The sequence below is a fragment of the Vulpes lagopus genome, chromosome 8 (assembly GCF_018345385.1).
Source record: "Vulpes lagopus strain Blue_001 chromosome 8, ASM1834538v1, whole genome shotgun sequence".
Lineage (NCBI taxonomy): Eukaryota > Metazoa > Chordata > Mammalia > Carnivora > Canidae > Vulpes > Vulpes lagopus.
The window spans coordinates 74,049,708-74,074,990 of NC_054831.1; the positions used below are offsets into that span (position 1 = coordinate 74,049,708).

Below are 25,283 nucleotides of genomic sequence, written 5' to 3' on the forward strand. Positions count from 1 at the left end.
GCTTAGGTTCAGTTCATGATCTCAGGGTCATGAGATCGAGCCTCGTGTTGGGCTCCACACTTAGTGGGGAGTCTGCCTGAGATTCTCTCTCTGCCTCTGCCTCTCCCCCTGCTCATCTTTCTCTCTCAAATAAATAAGTAAACCTTTTTAAAAAAAATAATAAGCTTGTTTTGTATAAACACACCTGGAAAATAGCCATGAAATATAGTAGGTAGAGAAAAACAGCAGAACACTGTTTATGGTATGATTCTGTTGCGTGCCCTCTAGTATGTATACATGTGTTTATGTATGTGTTTTTCTGCATGAATATGTGTGTGTGTGTGTGTGTGTGTGTGTGTGTGTGGTATAATTATATCTGTTTTGGAATATGCAGAAGAAAAAGATTTTATGGAAACACAACAAAAACAGTTAACACTGGGAAGTGGGTTTGGGAAGGCAGTATGGGGGAAAGAGTTTTCATTTTCTTTAAACCCATCTGTATTGGAGATCCCTGGGTGGCTCAGCAGTTTGGCGCCTGCCTTTGGCCCAGGGCGCAATCCTGGAGACCCGGGATTGAGTCCCGTGTCGGGCTCCCTGCATGGAGTCTGCTTCTCCCTCTGCCTGTGTCTCTGCCTCTCTCTCTCTCTGTCTGTCATGAATAAATAAATAAAATCTTTAAAAAAAGCAAAACAAAACCCATCTGTATTGTCTGAATATTTTATAAGTATATAATAACTGTTCAGTTAGGAAATGAAGCATTCTATAATGTAATGTTTTTGGATGCTTGAAACACAAACTTTTATACTTTAACTTTCTGGATGAAACTACTTAAAATTTTATTTTGCCATTTTATGCCATAGAGTATACTAAATATTTTTTTTTAGTAACTCAGGGCCTAAATGAGATATTTAGGGCTGCTGAATATACTCCAAATAGATTTATATTAAATGCTTTTTAAATCTTCCTTGTAAATTTTTTAGCTTTCTGATTCCTTATGCAGGCAGTTGTACATTACCAGTGGATCAGCCTTTAATAGTCCACCCTAGTTTAATTTTCTGATTTAATCAATCTGGTTTTAACTATGTCTAATAATAGTTCAGAATAAAAACAGAATAAAATAGTTCTGAATGAAAGTTTTGAGGACTCGTCTAAGAATGTTTATTTGTTATTCGAACACCTACTTTTTAGAGGCCTCATTTTCTTCTTTGGTTAGCTATATTTTAGTTATGTGTGGGGGCTTGATATATGAAGGTTGCTACATCTCTAGGGATCTCTTACGATCAGATGTCCATTCTCTTTAGAGAAACGTATTAATTATAGTAGTAAGGAAAGGGCATAGGATGTTTTAGGGCAAGAAAAAAAAAAAAACCCAAACCCTGAATCTTCAAATATTTGCATTTTGTTTTTGTTTCTTAATGATAAGATGATTCTTCCCTTTGTTGCCAAGTTCATGATAACCTTGTAATGTATCTGGAGCCTGTAAATCAGACTGGGGTTTGGATCCTGGCACTGTCATGTACTAGCTGAGTGACTTTTCTGATCCTCAGTTTTCTTACATTTAAAAGCCTATTTTACTTAATATTAGTGTGTATTTTGTAATTGCCTAGATGATACACTCAGAGATTGCTGTGAATGTTATGTGGAGATAGTTTATGGGTTATATCTGGCACACAGTGAGAACTCAAATAGTGACTATTCTTGTATGGGATAATATGAAATTTGAGATTTGCATATGTATTGTGCTTTTTCAGAATAAAACAAGACTTTATTTTATTCATTATATTTTTAGAGAATTATTATCCTTAAGTGCAGAAAACTTGGACAACATAGAGCACACTGGGAAATTATTTTTTGGAGATCCTTTAATTTCCTTACTCAGGAAAATCTTTGTTAATATTTTATTGTCAGCCATTCCAGCCTTTTTTCCATTTACAACTACTGCTTGCTTTGTAGGCTAGATCCTGACTTCTTAAAACCTTGCATGGTATGGTGGTACATCAATTTTACAAATAAGGGAAATGAGGCTGAGAGGGATTAAGATCAGGTTGCTGACAAGTGTTAGAGCTTGTGTTCATAATCAAGACTAATGTGTTACTGGAGCAACACAGGACTCCCCTCCCATCTAGCTGAAGGCAGTTCTCTCTCCCAGTGATAAGTTTATGGCATTTTGTGTTTATAAGATGTTTAGGTTGTACTTTGTGATTGCTCAAGAAAGCGAAGAAGCTTTGGGCTTAATATATTGTTTTCCCATATATTATTGTAGTATAACGTTACTTAGATGATATGCATGTTTGGAGCTCCATAAATGTTAAATTAGTAATAATGGAGATAAAAATGAGACTTTGTACTACCTTGAAGTGATTATAACTCTCTAAGCTCTAGAAAGTGTTATCACTGTGGTGCTTGGAATGCACTATGTATACATTTTAGACGTTGAATTAGTGAATGGTTTGGGAAATGATTTTAAAGTTTTGATGTTTTATTGTACTCAAAAAATGATTAAGCAAGTTACATTCTTATTTTTATGGTATTTCTGAATCTAATTTTCCTTTCCATGTGTCAAGGTAAGAAGTAATTGTTATTTGGGCCAGTGAATATTGCCTTTAATTTAAACGACCTAAAGCATTTGTGCACTTATTTCTAATATTCAGAAACCCTCCTAGTTTGTATGTTGTATTGTATATTCTGTCTGCAAAGTACTTTAGGTGCACGCGCATGCACGCACACAAATCTCTTCCTCACGAGGACTACACGTGGGCCTTTAGCTCAGAGAATTCAGCTATTTGTGATTGCCAGTATTTTGGAGACTGTAACGTCATCATTATAGAAGTCTATAACCTAGCTTGACTTAATAGCTTGCATTGCTTTTATAATGATTTTTTTTTTTTGTTCAGAAGTAGGGTTCTTTGTTTTTTTATTTTTATTTTTTTTTATTTGAGAGAGCAAGAGCACAAGTAGAGGGAGGAAGAGGAGCAGAGGGAGAGGGAGAAGCAGATTCCCTGCTGAGCAGGGGAAGCCCAGTGTGGGGTTTGATCCCCAGATCCTGGGATCATGACCTGAGACTAAGGCAGATGGTTAACCAACTGAGCCACCCAGGTGCTTCTTTTGTTTTGTTTTTAACTAATGTAGTTATTTGAAATCTAGACAGTTACAAAACATGAACTAATGTTAAGCAAAATAAGCTATGGTTAGTTAGAGTAATTATATGTCAAACTTAGATACTATCACAAAAACTCCGGGAAAAAAGTTACTGGATTTCTTCTATATTTTTAGCAGAGGAGAATTGGATCTGTTTCAGTTCTTTAGAAACTTCAGTTTGATGTGATTTTCAGTATGATTAGGATTAAGTGGGTGTCGTTTATATAAAGTTAATGTAGTGAATTAAATGTGATAATCTGTAGAGGTGTGAGGTTTTGAAGAGCTGACTGTATTTGGGCAAGAAGTATAGTGTGTCCTGGTTATGAGGTCTGTGGATGGATTGTTGGGAATTCCACAACCACGAAAGGGGATCAGACTTTCAAGGATTATTTTTGACACACTGAGATTTATCCTATAGATATTCAGATATAGACATCCAGAAAGCAAAGGGATATGAAGTTAGCATTCAGGTGGTATAATGTGGAGGGATGTAGATGTAGGAGGCATCATTTCAGGAGTGTATGTAGTCACTCATGGGAGAGAAGACAAGAAGAAAGAACCGAAGGAAAGGAAACCATGGTAGGAAGGGAGACAGACCCCACAGATGATAATATTCTCTTGTACAAGGACATTAGTGCACATTCTGGTACAAGTGGAGTTTATTCGGGGGCAGGGGAAGCGGGGAAGAAGAGGGCAGGCCTTCAGAGGCTTTTTGGTTGCTCTCCGATAGGGCTCTTGCCAACTTTACATCCATTTTGTGTCTGTGCAGCTGGATGTGGCTGGAGAATCCGTCACAACATTCAGACTAGTTGTACTTTAAAATCATTATCATCAGCTTGAGGTGGGCTTTTCATGCTGCCTCACAGTCATCCTGTATCATCCTGCTGCCCTCATACCAGTGATGATCTCCATTCCCCACTTTTCTCAAACCTTCACCATCTTTGCCCCACACCCAGTTCTCAGCTGGTTGTCGTCCTTCTTTACTGAGAAACATGAAGCTGATTGCCTCAGTGGACTACCAGACTAACACTTGCAGAGTTCCCAAGGTGACATCGGCTGAACCCATGTACTGTGCCCATTCCTGCTGTAGAGGACATCTCTGCTCCTGTGTAATGCAACCCTGCTCCTTGTGCACTCCCCTCTGTTCTCTCACCCACTCCTGCACGTAACTCACTCAGCTCCCCATTCTTTCTCTGTGTCCCCAGTGCCTCTCCCCTAATGGGTCGTTCCCATCATTCCACCATGTATTTTTATTTCTCTCAGCAGATGAAAACTTACTTCATCTGACTTTACCTCCTTTGCCAGTAGCCATTCCATTTCTTTGTCTCCCTTTGCAGTAGAGCTCCTCCAAGGAGTTGTTGGTACTCACTTTTCACGGTCTCCTCTTCCATTTTCTTTTAAATCCACTTCAGCCAGACTTTCAGTCCCATGACTCCAATTTAACATTGGTGGCAATCCAATTTAAAATTTGCTTTTAAAATCGTAAGTCTTATTTGAATTAGAATATGTTATTCATACCACTTTAAATTCCTGTGTTCAGTATAATATATTTAGGGAAATGTGTAGATTTTACCATTCTTCTATAGTTGCTATGGTTGTATCATAAAGAGGAAATTAAAATGGAAACAAATTTTAATTGCTGTTCTATCACATTGGGTACCACACTTGTTGGCTTTGTAATATTAGGCCCCATATGTCTCTTTTTGTGACTGTTCCTTAATCCTTTCTGCTACTAAGAAGTTGTCTAGCTTTGACCAAGCAGATGGTTTCAGATTTCCCTCTATTATTTTGAATGAAATTGTGAATGAATAACTGAGCTGAATGAGCATGAAAATAATTAGCATGTGGGGGGGTGGGGGGCGGTTAATACAGAAAGAAAACAAAATGTTCAGCGACGTTAATCTGATGTATAATTAATTACATCCATAATTGTTAAAGAGTTGTATGGTTTAGCTTTTAGTAATCTGTTAAAAATTCTTTTGAGGATATGGAGTTGTTTTAGAATTGTCTTAAAATCCTCTGGTTATGACCCCAAGGAAATAGTCCATGGGCTTTTTCCTTTTACAAAAGGAATATTAAAAATCCAGTTCCAAAAAAAAAGAAAAAAAAAGAAAAAGAAAAAAAATCCAGTCCCTCAGTTGGTGGTACCCTGAAGTTGAGAGCAAGATTAATTGACTCAAGAGTATTGAGTATAAATTGATTTATTGTTAAGAAGAGATTTAGAGAGGTCTGACTCTTCCAGACCCTTTCGAATATTAAAAATCTTCTAATCTGTGAATTGGCCTGTTTTTCCTTTTAATTCTGCCAATTTTTGCTTTATATATTTTGAACTTATGTTATTAGGTTCACACTTAGGTCTTCTTCCTGGATTGATTCTTTTGTTGCTGTGAAATGTTCTTTTTTATCTCTGGTAATGATTCTTGCCTCAGTCTGCTTTGTCTAGTATCCTTACAATGATAACAACTTTCTTTAAATTCATGTTTGCATTATATCTCTCTCCCTGTTCATGTTACTTTCAAACTTTCTGTCCTTAAGATAGGTCTCTCTCCTTCTTCGTCTTTTTTTCAATATTTAATTAATTAATTTATTTGAGAGAGAGTGAGTGAGAGCAGAGGGCAGGGCCATAGGGAGAAGCAGACTCCACATTGGGCAGGGAGCTTGATGCAGGGCTCAATCCCAGGACCCTGAGACCATGACTTGAGCTGAAGGCAGCTGCTTAACCGACTGAGCCACCCAGGTGCCTTATGATGGGGCTTTTCTAAGTAGCATATATATCTATATGGTTTTTAAAAAACTGATTATTTTAATCTTTTAATTGGAATGGCTCAGTCTGTTTACATATATTGCAGTCATGTTTGGGTCTAAATCTTTCTATATTCTCACCTATTTTAAATTCTTTTTCTGTCATTTCTTACCATCTTTTACATTATTCAAATAATTTTTATTATCCATTCTCACACCTATTAGTTTGTTGGTTATAAGTTCTTTTGCTACTCTTTGGTGTTACTCTAGATTGCATTATTCATCCTTGACTTCTTAGATTATATAATAAATTAGTGCTATTCCATCCCTTTTTTCTCTTCTTGTTTCCATTTATATATTTTCTACTGATTTGTCTTCTGGATTATTAATCCTCTTGTTAGCTGTATCTAATCTACTGATAAGCCTGTCTGTTGAATTTTTAATTTCAGTGGTTGTATTTTCCAGTTATAGAATATTCATATGATTCTTTAAAAAAAGAAAAGATGCCAGATCTTTGGTGAAAATCTCCATCTTGTTACCACTTTTCCTGAACATATTAATTACAAACTTTAAAAAAATCTGTCTGATACTGCAGTATCTGTCTTACCTTGTAGGCCCCTCCCCCCCCCCCCCTTTGGGTGTTATTTCTTCATAGGTCTGCAAAGTCTTTGTTAAATGGTAGCTACTGTATATGAAAAATTTGTGGAGATTTTGGATAAACTCACAGCTCCTGGCAGGCAGCTAGAGATGAGGCAGAGCAACTTAGTCCATCATGTTTGAGCTGTTGCAAGTCTGAATTTTAGGACTTATAAGGCCTTCTCATCTTATAAGAGATGAGGCAGAGCAACTTAGTCCATCATGTTTGAGCTGTTGCAAGTCTGAATTTTAGGACTTATATTTATTTCTAGTTCTCCATGAATCCTAGGGTATTGTCATTCAGGGACCTCAGCTGGACATACGGGGTGCCTACCAGGTTCCTGCCTCATTGATGGGGGTCCCGAACTCCAGTTTTTTGTCTTCTTAGGACTTGGAGACTGACAACAACTCTGGTTAGTTTTTAAACTGCTTTTGGTACTGTCTACTTGGCAGTCTGTGATGCTTATGAATGGGCAAATGAATTGAGGAGTTAGGCAGCCGAAGTTGTAGGTTGGCATCTCTTTGTTTTCTTTCTCTGTGGGATCTTGGCCCTCAGGCCCTGGCTGTCCTGGCTATCCTGAGTTCTAGTGTGAGACTGAGAAATACTGATTTTCTGCCTCTTAGCAGTTTTTATCTAAGGACAGTATTTTTACTCCTTTTCTGTGGTGCAAACTGTCCCCCCTCCCCACACCCAGCCACCCATCTTCCTTCATTCTTAATACAGATGTAATAAGTCTGTAATACAGATATGATGGATGGGGATCTGGCAACCCTCTTTGTACCATGCGGTAACCTTGAGGATGTAAGCCTTAAAGAGGATGAGGAGAAGAAAGAGAGGGTTGAGGAACCTGAATTCCCGTTGACTCTGTATATAGAGTCCTCTTATCAGACCTAGATGACTTAGTTCTAGATTTCTTAGACATCAGGAAAGAAATCAACATCTTCTGTTGTTTTAGCCTTGCTATTTTAGGTTTATGTTATACCCAGATGAATCTAATGCCAATTCATAAAGTGAGGGTTCCTGGAATCAGTATAAGTGTATATTCACATAGCGTACTAAGAGTCATTACTTTCAGCCTTTTGTTTAGTTGTGACATCCACAGCAAATGACATACACTTGACTGAATAGTCTTGTGGACAGGTCCTCTGATATATTTGCCCAAATGCTATCACTTTAATTTCTACAGAAGCAAACACGAAAATTCAAGTTAGTGAGAGGCATCTTCCTATAGAGAAAGACTTGACAAATTCAAGTGTTGTTATTATTATGGGCAAGTTACTGATGACACACCTACCACATTATCCCAGTAGACCATACAGGGGGATTACAGTACACTGTGTTGAAATGGTATTTTCCTTTCATTCAACAAATAAAATTTCACGGACAAAATATGGCTGTAGACTAATGTGGTCGTGGGGGAAATGAAAAAACGTAAGGGATGATTAAAAAAAATTCAGAAATTAGTGACAAATTACATGTAGAGGGATCAAAGAAAAAAAATGTTAAAGATGATGCTAAATAAGCTTCTGAATTTAAAATCTGGCATAGTCATGCTATTGGTACAGAAATAGGCAAATTAGGGAAGGGTTCCTTGCAAGGAAATAAATATTTCATGACTTAAAAATAAGAGCATGTTTAATTTAAGAAATAGTTCTTCTTCTTGGTATATATGAATTCTTTGCATAATGTGGATTATATTATACCAACATGAAAGAATTTTCTTTCCTATTCCCACCCTAAGGATATTGCAGGACTTTACCTAACCCCGGGTTGCAGCTGTTCCCTTACACATCGCAAAGCTGCTTCTATCCATAGATAGTATTTCAGGAACTAGTTTTAAAACCATTTTCATTCGAATGTATGTGGCAGAACTATGACTCCCTTGAAAACAGGCATTCAGCCTAAAACAGCACTATTTCCTTATTTTGACAAAGATTATAATGGCATCTTAGGACTTATGGTAGTATCTGTTCACATTTTTGAGGTATGCACTTAAGAATGACTCACTATCCTGACTCACTTGTTTAAGTTCAGTGTCATTCAAAAGCTCTTTCATTCTGCTTTTCTTTTTCTGGCTTTACTTTTTCCCCCAGTGAATAGAATTATTGTAGTAAGTCTCACATTGCTGAATATAACCTTTGTTTTTTCTTAATTGGTGCGTATATGCCATGCCTCTAGGCATATTCAAAGCTTTTACTTGTGATGGCTGGCATTTTGCTGTTCAGTCTTGGCAGGAAGTACAGTATAGTGAGAACTAATAGTGCGTGAGAATAGTGAGACGACAAGCTCACTTGTTAATAGAATGAATGTATAAATACTACATAATTTATGTTAGCAAATATATGCGTCTTTTGTTTGGGAATATACTATAAATTTAGTTGTACCTAGTTAAAGCCTATTCCAGGAAGTGTCATCAGGCATCATAATTGAGCTGGCCCAATTGTTTGAAAGAATATTTGATCAAACAAAATTCTAGGCAAATAATCTGAATAGTCCTTAGAGTTTTATGATAGGATCCAACCAATAACTTCAGATTCGGTGAACAGAACCAAACAATCCGTTGTAGAAATTCAGTGAGTTTTGCTACGCTGCATGTAGACATTAGCACTTGGTTACTTGCACAAGATTTGGAGGAGGCCTATTTGTGGTATCACTGCTTAATGGCTATCTAATCATTGCCCATTATTGACCTCTCCAAGTCTTAGTTTTCTCATCTCTACAATGGTACCAGTGTCACTAGAGTTGTGATTGGGATTAAATTAGAAAATTCTTGTTCATTCAGTCATTCAGGAAGCTTATTGAACCTCAGTTATGTGTCAGTACTGAGGCATTGATTTAGAGTGTTAAATAAAATGAGGTGGACCGATCTTGGGTTCAATGGAGAAGGCAGAAAACAAACAAGTAAACAAAGGAAATCATACAAATTATGGTATTTTCTTTAAAGAAGGTATCAAGGTGCCATGAAAGAGAACAACTGAAGGAAGATCTCCCTGAAGGGGTAGCTCTTAGGTTGTGATGGGAAGAGCAGTAGGAGTAAGCTGTATAGAGAGTTGGAGAGAATTCCAAACAACTGGAATAGAAGAATGTGGGATGGCCCTGAAGCATAATGAAAAAGGGGGATGCTGTGCTTGCTACTAAGAACTAAAATAAGGCCTGTGTATTGTTTGCAAATGATGAATGTGGGATAAATAGCTGTAGGTGATCTGTATGGGGCCTAGCCATAGTCCTTGATTAATGTTAGTTGCTATCATTGTTACAGTTACAATCATTTTTTACTTTATTTAGAGGTCACTTAAAAACTTGAAAGAAGCAGGGGCCCCTGGATGGCTCAGTAGGTTAAATATCTGCCTTTGGCTCAGGCCATGATCTCTGGGTCCTAGGATCAAGTTCTCCCCGTTGGGCTCTGTGCTCAGCGGGGAGTCTGCTTCTCCCTCTCCCTTTCCCTCTGCTCTTGCTCCTTCTCTCTCTCTCTCTCTCTCTCTCTCAAATAAACAAAATCTTAAGGAAAAAAAAAAAAAGCTTGAAGGAAACAAATGGTTTCCAAAGTAGGTGCAACAAAGTCAGTGCATTGAAACTTGTGTTTGCTGTTTTGAAAGACTATTAGCCCCTCACACAGAGCCAGCCTGTTGGTGATTATTTTTCATATTGTTGATGTAAGTTTGGTTATTTGATGCTATAACAGCCTTGAAGTCCAAATGGGGCATAAATTTAGAGATTCTCCAAAAACAGCAAAACGTTTCAGTAATAAAAATAAAACTCAAAGTGTAGTGATTGTTAAAAATGTGAGATTATGAAATCTTTTTAAAGAAAGATTTATTGAGGTATAATTTGCATACAGTAGGGCAGCCCCGATGGCCCAGCATGATGGCCCAGCTGTTTGATGCCGTCTTCAGCCAGGGGTGTGATCCTGGGAACCTGGGGTTGAGTCCCATGTTGGGCTCCCTGCATGGAGCTTGCTTCTCCTTCTGCCCGTGTCTCTGCCTCTCTCTCTCTCTCTGTGTGTCTGTCATGAATAAGTAAATAAACTCTTTTTTTAAAAAAATTTGCATACAATGGAATTTACTCATTTGAAGCATGGAGCTTGATGACTTTTGATAATTTTATAGTCAAATCATCACCACCACATCTTGATATAGAAAAGTTCCATCAAGAATCCTAAAAATTCTTGTTTTCTTATGTCTCTTTGCCCCATCACCAGCCTCATTCAGACAACTCCTAATCTATTTTCTGTCACTATGATTTTGTGTTTTCTAGACTTTAATATAAATGGAGTTATATATTTTGAGGCTTTTGTGTTTTATATATGTTGCTGCATGTATTAGTAGATTTATTCCTTTGCTTTGTTAAGTGGTATTCCAAATAGAGATTAACCATAATATGTTAATCTGTTGGCCAGTTTATGGACATTTGTGTTGTTTCTTCTCTATTGTGAATAATGTTTATATTAACATTCACATAAACATCTTTATGAATATGTTTTCATTTTGGGTACCCAATGTAATCCAAAATTTCTCCTGTGTTTTCTTGTAGAAGATCAGTAGTTTTTGTTCGTACATATAAATCTCTTGTTAGACTAGGCTGTTAGTTTCTAACGGGATACCTGGAGGCCAGCATAGAGGAAGTCTTGACCAGCTCTAGGGAAAGTCAGAGGCCTGTCCTGGCAGCATTCCACAGGAAACCAGATCAATCCAGACAGGCCCAAGATTGTGGATGCCACATGATAGGAAACCCCTGACCATATATGGAAGAAAAGGCAAGAAACTCTTGCTTCCAAGAAATCTCTACCCCATTGATGAATATTCTACTTCCTGGTTAGCAGCTACATAGAAACCCCCAGGGTATCCAGCTCTCTTGAATTCACCCACTGTCACATCTTGAGAGTTTGCTTTTCACTTTAATAAATTTTCCCACTCGTGTCGCCTGTCCACTGTGTTGTATGGCTGTCCTTGAATTGTTTCTCGTGACAAGACCACTAACCTTTGGTGACTCCTTTGGGATGGGCCGAATCAAGGTTTCAGGCCCCAAGGCCCAGGGTCTCCCCATTTTACCCAACAACAAGGATTTATTTCAAGTTAATTTTTATGTACTGTGTGAGGTAAGAGCCAAAGTTTGTTTTTTTTTCCTGTACAGATACCTAGTTATTCCACTATCACTTATTGAAAAGACTTTTTCTCCATGAATTATTTTGAAACCTTGAAACTATGAGATCTTGCTTTCATTTGTAACCATTTCTTTCATCAAGAATTTAAGCCTGACAATAGAGCTTATTCAAATATAAACAAATCCATTTTATAACCTTACTGATAAGTATATATTTTAGGAGGTTGTGGGAATAATGAAAGGAACTGCTTTTCAGGACTAATTCAAGTTTAATAAGAAAGTACTTACTGGTAAGGTTCAAGTGCTAGTAACTTCAGAGAATTTGTAAAGTTCTAAGGAGTGAAATTCTGTACCACGTTAGTGATATATGATTATCTTTAGGAAAGTGAATTAGAAAAATAGTAAAGGCGGTCTTTCTTACGTTTTGCACACTCAAAGGAGTCCTGGATCAATTAAAAAAAACAACAAAGGGGAAAAAAAAGAAAAGAAAAAGGAACTTACACTGAATAAATAAAAATATACATAAAAGCTGTTTTAAAATGTCCTCTGAGTTTAAGGACTTGAATGAAAGGTAGAAAAAAAGACTTGTCCCCTCTAATGAATGAAAAAGACTAATAAGTACTTTAAAAAATAGTGTCAGGAAGAATCAAGTGCAAATGAATTGACATCTGTGAAGTGTGGAATATGATAAAAACACCTTAAAAAGCATAGTTTGCTTCCTGGAAATCTGTAATGCCCATTTAGGCCTGCTATTCAGAGCAGGCCAGGTAATGTAAACATGAGAAAGAATATATCCCAGACTCTTTTACTTCCATTGCTTGTTTTGGTTTTGGTTTTGTTTGTTTGTTTGTTGTTTTGTTAAAGCAGAATTCTCATCAAACAGAAAAGAGAAGAGACAGAAATGAGAGATAATTGAAAACCAGGGAAGGTCAGGGATAATAACGCCCTTTCATTTCAGGTGTTTAGGGGTAAATGAGTTACAGACTTAGGCTATTTTGGAATAACTGTAAATAGTCTTTTAAGAGTAATAAAATACAGAGCAGATACTTGAAGACTGGACTTGAAAGAGGAAGAGCAAGGGTAGATTCTAGTGACTAGAAACGATTGTATTTCATGGTCATTGTAATCAGAATTGTAGCTTGATTTTTATTAATTATGCCTCATGAATGTATTTAGAAGGAAATGATTTAGGAGCTTTTCTGGGTATAATTAGAGCTACTTGTACAAAAAAATTACTTTTTTTGCTGTCACTGAATAGATATCTCAAATGTTGGAGATAGGTTTGTTTTGTTTTGTTTCTTCACATTTCTTCTTTTAAAAAATTATTGTTGGGGGCAAAATTGGTATATAATGTTATATAGTTTTTTTAACATTATGTAACTTCTAGGTGTAAAATATAATCACCATTATGATCACCACTAAAAGTCTAGTTACCATCTCTCACCATACAAGTGACCCCTTTCATCTTACCCACCTCTCCACTTTCCTTCTCTAGTAGCAACCAGTCTGTTCACTAGATCTATGAGAGTGTGTGTATGTGTTTTGTTTTGTTTTTAGATTCCACATATGAGTGAAATTATGTGCATTTTTCTTTCTCTGATTTATTTCACTTAGCATAATACCTTCAGGATTCATCTATGCTGTTGCCGTTGGCAAGATTTCATTCTTTCTAATGCCTTTGTAGTAGTCTGTTTTCTTTATTTGTCTACTGGTAGACACTTAGGTTGTTCTCATTTCTCAGCTATTGTAAATAATGCTGCAGTGAAAACGGGGGTGGACATATCTTTTTGAATCAACGTTTTTGTATCCTTCACATAAATACCCAGAAGTGGAATAACTGGATCATATAGTAGTTCTATTCTTAATTTTTTGAGGAGCCTTTCTGCTGTTTTCCACAGTGGCTGCACCATTTCCTACGTTGCCATTAACAGTGCATGAGAGTTCCCCTTTTTCCACATCTTCCCCATCACTTGTTATTTCTTGCCTTTTTAATACTAGCCCTTCTAACCAGTGTAAGCTAATATCTCATTGAGGTTTTGATGTGCATTTTCCTGATGATGAGCAATGTTGAACATCAATAGATGCCTATTGACCATTTATATGTTTTCTTTGGATAAATGTGTCTGTTCATACCCTTTGTCTGTTTTTAAATTGGATTATTTGTTTTTGTGCTATTTAGTTATGAGTTCTTTATATATTTTGGATATTAATCCCTTATTAGATACATGATTTGCCAAATTTTTCTCCCATTGACTAGGTTGCTTTTCATTTTGATGATGGTTTCTTTTATTGTACAGAAGCTTTTTAGTTTGAAGTAATTCCATTTGTTTATTTTATTTTTGTTTCCCTTGCCTTTGGAGTCACATCCACAAAAATATCACTAAGACCAGTGTCAAGGAACCTACTGTCTGTTTTTTTCTAGGAATTTTATGGTTTTAGGTCTTGCATTCAAGTGAGTGTAACTTTGAGTGAATTTTTGAGTGAATCCATTTTGAGTGAATTTTTCTGTGTGGTGTAAGATAGTGGTCTAGTTCATTCTTTGCATATGGTTGTCCAGTATTCCCAGCACCACTTATTGATGAGACTGTCCTTAGCCAGTATATGTTCTTGGGTCCTTTGTTATAAATTAATTGTCCATATATGTATGGTTTTAATTCTGTGCTCTGAATTATGTTCCATTGATCTGTGTGTGTTTTTATAACAACACCATACTGTTGTGTGTGTGTGTGTTTTTTTTAAGGATTTTATTTATTTATTCATGAGAGAGACAGAGAGGCAGAGACATAAGCAGAGACCCAGGCTCCCTGTGGTGAGCCTGATGTGGGACTTGATCCCAGGATCCCAGGATCACAACCAGAGCCAAAGGCAGATGCTCAACCACTGAGCCACCCAGGTGTCCCTACCATACTGGCTTGATTATTGTAACTTTGTAGTATAGTTAAAAATCAGGGAGCATACCTCAGTTTTGTTTTTCTATGTCAAGGTCATTTGTCTTCAGGTGGTTATATACAAATTTAGGATTGTTTGTTCTAGTTCTATGAAAAATGCCATTGGAATTTTGAGAGGTGTTGCATTGAATCTTGGGGTACTATGGACATTTTTACAATATTCTTCTAATCCATGAATATCTTTCCATTTATTTTTATCTTCTTTACTTTCTTTCATCAGTGTTCAGTTTTCAATGTATAGGTTAAATTTCACCTTCTTGGTTAAATTTATTCATAGCTATTTTTTTCTTTTTGATGCAGTTGTAAATGGGACTGCTTTCTTAATATCACTTTCTGATAATTTATTAGTATATAGAAATGCCACAGATTTCTGTATGTTTATTTTGTACCCTGCTACTTTACTGAATTTATCAATTAAAAGAATATATTTTAAAGATTTATTTATTTTAAAGAGACAGCATGTCTTAGCAGGAGGAGGGGCAGAGGGAGGGAGGGAGAGAGAGAGAGAGAGAGAGACTGAGAGAGAGTGAGAGTCTTTTAAACAGACTCTCTGTTGAGTATGGAACCCCACTCAGGGCTCGATCTCTGAACCTGAGATCATGACCTGAGTTGAAATCAAGAGTCAGCCACTTAACTGACTGAGCCACCCGAGTACCCTAATTCCAAGATTTTTACGATGGCATCTTTAGTGTTTTCTATATGGAGTATCAGGTCATCTGCTATTAGTGACAGTTTTACTTCTTCCTTTCCTACTTGGATGTTTTTATTTCTTTTTCTTGCCTAATTGTTGTGGCTAGTACTTCTAATACTATTTTGAATAAAAGTGATGAGAGTGGGCTTCATTGTCTTGTTCCTGATCTTAAAGGAAAAGCTTTCAGCTTCTTACCATTGAGTATGATTGGGTTTGTCATATATACCTTTATTATGTTGAGATCCATTCCCTCTATATCCACTTTGCTGAGAGTTTTTAATTGTAAATGGATATTGAATTTTGTGAATCATTTTCTGTATCTATTAGAGGTCATACTTATCCTTCATTTTGTTAACATTGTGTATCATGCTGATTGGCTTGTGGATGTAGAACCATCCTTGCTTTCTTGGGATAACTTCCACTTGACCATGGTGTATGACCCTTTTAATGTATTGTTGAATTCGATTTGCTCATTTTGTTGTGGATTTACACATCAATTTTCACCAATGTTATTGGCCTGTAATTTTCTTTTGTATCCTTATCTAGTTTTGGTATATGGGTAATGTTTGTCTCATAAAATGAGGTTGGAAGGAAGTATTCCCTCCTCTTCAATTTTTGAAAGAGTTTGAGAAGGGTAAGTATTAAATCTTCTTTAACTGTTTGATAATATTTACCAGTGAAGCTGTCTGGTCCTGGACTTCTGTATGTTGGGAGATTTTTGATGACTGATTCAATCTACTTACTAGTAATCAGTCTATTTAGGTTTTCTGTTTCTTCAGTATTCAGTCTTAGAAAATTACATGTTTCTAGGAATTTATACATTTCTTTTACGTTGTCTAACTTGTTGATGTATAATTGTTCCAGTATTCTCTTATGGATCCTTTGAGTTTTTGTGGTGTCAGTTGTAAGTTCTCCTCTTTCATTTTTGATTTTGTTTGTTAGAGCCTTCTTTTTTTTCTTGGTTAATCTTGCTAAACATTTGTCAATTTTGTTTATTTTTTCAAAGAACCAACTTTTAGTTTCATTGATTTCTTTTTCAGTATATTATTTATTTCTGCTCTAATCCTTATCATTTTATTCCTTTTATTGACTTTGGGCTTTTTTTTCTCCCTCACTAGCTCGTTTTTTTTTCTCCCTCACTAGCTCCTTTAGATGTTAAGTTGGGTTGGTTATATGAAATTTTTCTCGTTACTTGAGATAGGCCTGTATTCTTACAATATACCCTTTTAGAACCATTTTTTTTTTTTTTGCTGAATTCCAAAGATTTTGGTATGTCATATTTCTGTTTTAATATGTCTCTAGGTGTAGTTTTTATTTCTTTGATGACCCATTGGTTCACAGCATATTTAATTCCCACATTTTTGGTGGTTTTTCCAGTTTTCTTTTTATAATTGATTTCTAGTTTTATACCATTGTGTTTGGAGAAGACGCTAAATATGATTTCAGTCTTCTTGAATTTACTGAGACTTGTTTTGTAGCCTAGTCTGTGATCTGTTTTGGAGAATATTCCATGGGCACTTGAGAAGAATGTGTATTCTATTGCTTTGGGACTAAATGTTCTATATATATCTATTAATAAGTCCATCTGGTCTAATATGTCATTTAAGGCTGATGTTTCTTTTTTTTAATTCATTGGATCTATCCATTAATGTAAATAAGGTGTTAGTCTGCTACTTTGTCAGACTGGTGTCAATGCAGATATGTTGCATGCATTATAAATATTATGTTTTCCTGTTGAATTGATTACTTTATCCTTATGTAATAGCCTTCTTTATCTACTGTTATAGTCTTTGTTTTAAAGACTATTGTGTCTGCTGTGGGTATAGCTACTCCAGCTTTCTTTTCATTTCCTTTTATATGGATTATCTTTCTCTATCCCTTCACTTTCACTCTGCATGTGTTCTTCTCATGTGAGTCTCTTGCGGGCAGCATATAGGTGGGTCTTGTTTTTTAATCCATTCAGCTATTCCATGTCTTTTGATTGAAGAGTTTAATCCATTTACATTTAAAGTAATGATTGATAGAGATGTACTTATTGCCTTTTCGTTTGCTATTTTCTGGCTGTTTTCACAGCTCTTCTCTGTTCCTTTCTTTTCTCTTTCTCTCTTCCTCTGTGGTTTGATGGCTTTCTTTAGTATTATATTTAGATTTCTTTGTTATTTTTTTGTGTGCATTTGTTATGAGTTTTGCTTTATGGTTAATGTGAGGTTCACATATGGCTTCTTGTGTATATATTAGTCTGGTTTTCATTGATAACAGCTTAAATTTGAGTATATTCCAAAACTACATATTTTTCTCCATGCTTCCCACATTTTATATTTTTTGTCAGATTTAAGACCTTTTTATGCCTCTCTTAACTAATTACTATAGTTTTAATTATTTTTTATTTTTTTTTATTTTAACCCTTATAAGTGATTTACCTACTACTGCCTTTAGTAGGTATTTACCTATATTCTAGTAAGGTGTTTACTTTTGGATGTTTTCTTTAACATTTCTTGTAAGGCCCCTTTAGTGGTAGTGGTGATGAACTTCTTTGTTTATCTGGAAAATGCTTAATCCTTCATTTCTGAATGATAATCTTACCAGGTAGAGAATTCTTGGTTCAAAGTTTTTCCATTTTAGCATTTTGAATATGTCATGCCACTCTCTTCTGGCCTCCATAGTTTCTGCTGAAAAATCTGCTGTAACGTTATGGGATTTCCCTTACATGTAATTAAGATTCTCTCTTTATCTTTTAATTTTTACCATTTTAATTATAATGTATCTTAATATGATCACTTTGGGTTCATCTTTTTTGGAACTTTCTGGGCTTCTTGAACAAGTATGTCCATTTCATTCTTCACATTAGGAAAGCTTTCAGCTATTATTTCTTCAAATAAGTTTTCTGGCCCTTTCTCTTCTCACCTTCTAGAACCCCTATAACATACTTGATTGTTACTGTATTTCATGTTGTCCCAAAGGTCCCTTACATTATCTTTGTTTTTTAAAAATTCTGTTTTCCTCTTGCTGCTCTGTCTTGGTGAATTCTGTTGCTTTGTTTTCTAGCTCACCTATTTGCTCTTTGCTCCATCCAATTTGCTGTTGAACTGTAGTATTTTTCAGTTCAGTTAGCAGATTTTTCAGCTCTGTAGCTTTTGTTTTGAATTTATGTTTTCTCTTTGTTGAGGATCTCACTGTGTTCATTCTTTTCCTAAGTATGGTAAGCATCTTTATGACTATTACTTTGAACTCTTTATTAGGTAGATTGCTTATCTCCATTTCATTAATGTCTTTGCCTGATGTTTTTTTTCCCTTCTTCTTTCTTTGGAACACATTCCTCTGTCTCTTCATTTTGCCTCTTTGTGTTTGTTTTTATGTATTAGAGAAATCAGCTGCCTTTTTCAGTCTTGAAGGAGTGGCCTTATGTGAATGATTTCATGTGAAGCCCAGAAGTGTAATCCTATCTCACTAGCAGAGCTGGACACCCAAGTGGTGTTCCCTCTGTGGGCTGCATGGGCTCATTTCATATGGCCTGGGGGCAGGGGGAAAGCTGGCATCTGGCCCAGCAATGACTTGCTGTCTGTGCTGTGGGCATGGGTGGGTTTTTAGCGCCCCACTATCTCTAGCAGGTTAGAGAGTTCCAAAATGGAGCCTGCTGGTGCTGACTGACATTAGCAAGGTAGAATGAGTTTGTAAAAATGGCATGACCTACTAGTGTCTCCATTCCCTGAGAAAGTCTCCCTGGTTTCCTGCCTGTCTGGCAGGTGTTTTAACATTAATAAGTGGATCTCTCCATATGATCTAGGCACTTTTCCGACTGGTGTGTTTGCTCTGGGTCCTGGGATGAGTGAGCTCTATGAGAACTCCTTTAAGAGTGGGTTCTCCATTCCCAGATGGCTTTTATGTTTTATGGCTTTCCCAGATATGATCCTTGTTGGTTTTCAAAGTTTAGAGGGCTCTTCTCTCATTCAGGATCTCAGTGTTGGATGCCTGATACAGAGCACAAAATGAGGGAAAACTTCTTACTTGTGAGGGAAAACTTACTTGTTTTTGAGATCCCTCCTGATTGTGCCCAGGGTGTGTTTTTTATTTGTTTTGCTTGCCTCTTTCTTCCTCCCTTCCTTCCTCCCCCCTTTCCTTCTTCTCCCTTCCTTTCCCTCCCCTCTTTCCTTCTCTACCTCCATTCCCTCTTTCTCTCCCCTCTCTTTCATGCTGTCTTTGCCTTTCCTATCTTTAATGTTATCCTTTGTTGTGGAGGCTCTGTTCATCTACTTTTCTGGTATTTCTCAGAGGAAATTATTCCTTTTTTTTTTTAAAAAAGATTTTGTTTAGTTATTCATAGAAGGGGAAATTGTTCCATATGTAATTGTGTATTTATTGTATCCGTAGGAAGGAGTGAGTTTAGGATCTTACTCTCTTGAGCCCAACCCACCAAGAGATAGGTTTTATTTGGGTGTTAGAAACATATTTGAAAAGGCTTCTGTGATGCCATCACAGACTACAAGAAGAAATAGGTCTTTTAAGGATTTTATATTTGATCAATGGATCATATATATAAATTAATTCTTGTCAGGGTCAAGGTCTTTGGAATGTGTCTTAGGATCTTAACTTATTTAGCATTTTTTTAGTGGCTAGGATAAAAATTCCATTGTAATCATTGGGTTTGCAAAGGAAGAGAGAGGGTACAGTGTTGATAAAGTAAGGTTATGAAATTAAGATTTGCCAAGATCTTTTCAGGCTAGAATAATAGACCAAGGTGAAAACAAGATTAAAAATGATTAAATGTCATGTTCTACACTGTGATTGAGATAGCCCCTGAGAGAGGACTGAGAGATTTCAATTAAGTGTATGCTAAATACAAGCTCATTAAATTGACTACCAGCCAGGAAAGAAAAGTGAATGATTTAGATGCAGATCAAGAAGGTAATAGGCTGTTGTTTTCCTCACATCAGGCCTCTTCTGGGATATTATGCTGAATTTGGGTGTCACAGTTCAAAGGGAGACTTTAATAAAATGTCTTGTGTTGAACAGTGTGAATATCTTAGTGATTTGTATTTATAGGCTTATCATGTGGAAAAGCCTAATTTTGTTTAGAGCTGAAAGGATGACATTTCTAATAATAATTTGAACATTTCAAGATGGAATGGGCTGACTTGTGTGTTTGGGAAATTTTCATCTCTGTAGGCATTAAAGGAGAAATTCTGTGACAACTTACTAAGCATGTTATTGAGGGGATGTTAACATTTGTGGGAAGTTGAGCTAGATACATTTGAAGGCTCTTTACAACTCCTTTAACTGTTTTTTTAACTTAAATTTTTGCTTTGATTCTTCCACAGTCAATTTTTATCAATCTTGTCCTCAAAACTTTATTAAGTATCCTATCTTATATGGCACTGAAAGTTATAAAATACTTCTATGAGCCAAATTAAATGTGATGTTCACAATGATTCTACAAGTTGGGCAGGAGATGTTTTACAGTTTTTAAGCAGCTGTATCTTAGTGATTGAGACTGTGACTTTTGGATCCCCAGCCAAATGGACTCTGGCACCTGCTGTGAGACCTTTGGAAACATGTGTGTCTCTTTCCTCATCTGGAGTGCGGTGATATATTATTCTTTCTCTATAGTGTCTACACCATAAGGTTGTTTGAGTTTTTGATCACGTGCTTGAGAATATATGCATCATAGGATGTGATATGCTTAGAGTAGTATCTGACAGGTAGCAGACATTTAGTTAATGTTAGTTGGTGCTCTTGTTATCCTTATTTCTCTTTTACAGGTGAAGATACCAGTGCTTCATTGCAGGTTGTAACTTGCCCAGGTTTACATCAGTAATAAATGGTAGAGCAGTTATAAGATTTCTGTTGAATTGAACAAAAACAAAATGAGAACTGGAGTGAAAGTATTTGTATGTGGACTAATTTTGTATTAATTTGTATAACAGTATTAGTTTCATTTTAATTTGTTAAATGAATCCATCAGACTGTTGTGAAACTATTCTATAGATTTTGGGGAAAGCTTTGTTTTGCATATGTTTACATATATACACACATTCCAGGCATAATTCAGTAGGAAAACACTTTGTTTTAAAGCATGTTGTAAATAAAGATAATCCTACTTTCCAAAAGATTTATGGTGCTTGATAGCATTTAGAAGAAAGTAGGCAATTAACTTTGGTTTGTGTTGGCATTCCAGTATACTTGCCAAGCAATTTGAGCATCTGGTTTCTAGATGTGTCATTAAATTTCTAGAGGGATGTAAGTCAAACTGAAGGCATCTCCTAGAAGATAAATCCATAGTGTTGAGATAAACAAAAATGAACTCACTAAAATTCTGTTCTACCTTTAGATAATCAGTCCTAATAATTAATTCTTTAGATGCTCTGCACTTTTCCAGTTAAGAATTAAGAACAGTTTGCATTAGTGTGGTAACATAGTTGTCCCCTGCAGATTGTGTGATATGCTTTAAGAAAGATTGTGACTTTTGCCTTTCTCTCCTTGCTGGTAAGGTCCTGTAGGGAACGCATCTCTTATGGTAATGATTCTTTTATTCATTTACAAGGTTGTAAACATCTTGAAGGCAGATAGTATGTCTTAATAATCTGTGTTTCTCAGTACCTGCAAAGAGCCTTGGTCCACAGTGAATTTGTGAAATTGTCAAAGCATTGATGGTTTCATTGGAAACCAAGCAACTCATTAGATTGCCTGTATTAAAAATGGTCAAAGTAGCTTGCCATTCACAATGATGGTAATGTAATCCATTTGTCAGCAAGTTTATTAAAGTTATGTTCTTGAAAAGAACTGCTGTTGGCAAAACTGCATTTGACAAGATCAGTGTTATATGGAAAAAAAGAGTTTAAGGGAAAAAAAATACCCTCTAAAAGGCTTTTAAAGGCATTTCAAGAACACTATAAATGAAAGTTCTAGGAGACATCCATTTCAGAAACAACCTAGATTTGTCAGCAATAAAAATCCCATTGAATATAAGTGAATTGGTTAGGAAAGTTGTAGTGTGATTTGCTGAGGAAGGTTTTTCCATAAATTTTGTTATTTGGCTTGTGCTTTTTTTTTTTTTTTTTTTTAAGTAAGCTCAATGCCTAACGTGGGACTTCAATTGGACCCTGAAGTCAAGAGTCACGTGCTATACCACCTGGGGCAGCCAGAGGCCCCCAGGCTTGTATATTTACTTGTAAAGTGTTTGAACTAGCCCATAATAGCCTAAAATTTAAAAACTTTAACATTTGTATCTTTAATTTTTGCCATTTTTAGTAAAATACTCTTTCAAATCATTGTGTTGGATAAAGACATGTTTTGTAGGGCCTGGCTTTCTATTCATATTTCCAGAAGGTAAGATATAGATTCTTAATTTTCCTCTTTCTGCATTGTCACAGCACCTCTGCCTGAATGGCTTGTTAGAGGAGAAATTGCTAATTGGCTTTCTTAGGGTTATGGGAAGGAATTAGTTATGCACTTGGTATAGTTTTTTATCACTTTGAATTTACATTCTTCCTTTCCTTCCTTTAGAACAGTAAGGAAAATTAGAAGATGAAGGCATTCTATCATAAAAGCTGAGGTGGCACTGTACTAGCACCCTTCATGTTTCAGGTCCCTGCAGGCTAGAAGAAGGGTGTGGTAGAGAAGGGAACATTTGCTTGAGTAGAGGGAGCTACACTGGAGTAGTATGAAATCTTCAACCTTTTGTTGAGGGGAGGGAACTTTCTCCTCACATTAATTATCTTTACAGTTGTTAACATTTTTAATTTTATATTTTGATAAGGCGGTACATATACATGGTAAACAACTCAAGGTGTACCAAAGGTTATCCATTGAAAAATATGTGTCCTTTTTGTAGCTTTAATCTCCCCAGGACAGCCACTGTTAATTTTGGGTATTTATGTGTATCCCTAACCACCAACAGGATGTTATATGCACTATTGTGAACCTTGCTGTAGCAAATTAGAAATATTTCCAAAATATTATTTACTTTCTTTTTGAGGCCACTAAATTTTGTATTTTGCTTTGGTTTTATTTTACTCCCACCATGGGATTTGCTGTTTGTGAAATGAGAGAAAAACAAAGCTACTTTGATAGGCATGAGCTAGGCATCTAGGCTCACTTGACGACCAGGTGACCTGCTTTCATATACACAGTCCATGATTCAGTTTCATGCCTAAGGAAAATTAGCAATTGTTACAAGTGATGACCTTCAGGAGCTTTGAAATGATGAAACATTAGCATTTTTCAAATGCCAGTGATGAGAGTTGGAGTGTTTTGTACAGTATTTATATGCAACAAATTGCCAGTAATAGGTATGTTGGAAAAGTTTTTTTAAAGTTTGATATGATATAGAATTAATGAATCTTTATACTGAAGAACCTATGTGTTGTACTTAGGGAAATAAAAGATATAGTCAAAAGGGGTTAAAAAAATAAATATAGGACTAGGTTATATTGAATAGAGGGTATAAATCAAAGATCACTAAAAACCATTGGCAGGGAGCCCATGTTTCCCTGCTCCCTGCCTGGGGTCTGGTGATTGGGAGCTAGTAAAGGATTAAAAAGAGAGAGAGAGAGAGTTGTATCAATATTGAGCTGCTCTAATTTAACATTTCGGAACTTTTGCTTCCTTGTTTGTAATCAGAAACTAGGAAAATGCATTTTATGTGCATAAAACGCTATGGTAGCTTTCTGTTATCAGTGGAGGGGAACTTTGGGCACTTGAGTATCTGAAAGTACAGAGGAATAAGTAATTTTGGGAAGTCATCATTTTCAGATCTGGGAAGATTTTTTTTTTTATCGGAGGAGGATATTCACTTGCAGAAACACAACCAGCATGTATAGGTTTGAGCTAACACTGACTCAGCTAACCCACTTCCTGGTACATTTCTTGGTAGCTTCTATCTTATTAATTTGCAGATATGCAGGCATATTCTCTTTTTCTCTTAACTTTTGTAGCATAATGGGCAAGAATACAGGCTTTGTGGCCTTCCAGATAGGGGAGCTTGAGTTAAGGCTTTGACACTTAGGTAGCTTTGGACAAGTTGGCCTCTTAAGTTTCATTGGCCTCTTAAGTTTCATTTTCTCATCTGTACAATGTAAATGATAATAGGACTGTTTGAGTATTCAGTGAGATATTGTATGTACCTAGCACAGTGCCTGCTGGGTAATAAAAGCTCAATAACGTGAGCTATTAATAAGCACATTCTTCCTTCTGAGCAGCCTTCATTTTCACTACAGCTTCTGGCCAATGTTCTCTTGAAAAATACCTCCTTGGCTTCCTATTGATGGGATGGCATTCCCTCAGCCTCTTGCCCTGATTTAATGCTACTTTGAGGATCCCTTATGGACAGATTCTCTTGACCAACCTTTGTTCATATGCTTGCCGTTTCATTTATTCAAAGATTACGTGGAGTGATTAAGAGCACTCTGAGGCCTTATTGCCTTTGTCTGAGTGCCACTTCTACAACTTCAAAGCTGTGTGATCTTTGCAAGTTAATTAACCCAACAATTTTCTTATCTGTTAAATGAAAATAATGATACCTACCTCAAAGCTTGGATGTGAGGTCATTACATGAAATAACATACATAAGATGTTTAGATTGTGCAGAATGAATGCTAGGTGTTATGAACCAGACTTAGTTGGTTATTTATTTTATCTGGTCTCCTGATCAGTGACTCTCATATGTGTATAGCACTTTCGGTGTTTGTTATGTAAAATAAATCTCACTTATACAAGACACCCTAACACAAAATTACTGTCACAGTAACAATGTAAAGAATACATGTTATATTAAACACACATACAAATGTGAGATATGCATATATAATATTCTTGGGATTTGTTAGGCATGTTGGTGAATGCAACTCTATGTTATGAGAATTATGTGGTGCTGTGCTTGGAGCTTAGGGCACCTTTTAAAAAAATTATTTGAATGAATAACAGCTTTAGTGTGATATGAACACCTATATTTATTATTTCCCAAGTTGCTGGCATTCAATGACCTTATATTCTTTTTTCTTTCTTTCTTTTTTCTTTCTTTCTTTCTTTTTTTCTTTCTTTCTTTCTTTCTTTC

General features: G+C 36.1%; 1 protein-coding gene across 2 annotated transcripts in view; it reads left to right on the top strand.

Annotated features, from left to right (window-relative positions):
• The window catches only part of USP6NL (USP6 N-terminal like), a 169,671-nt gene that overhangs the window by 59,252 nt on the left and 85,136 nt on the right, over positions 1-25,283 (top strand). The window lies entirely within an intron of this gene.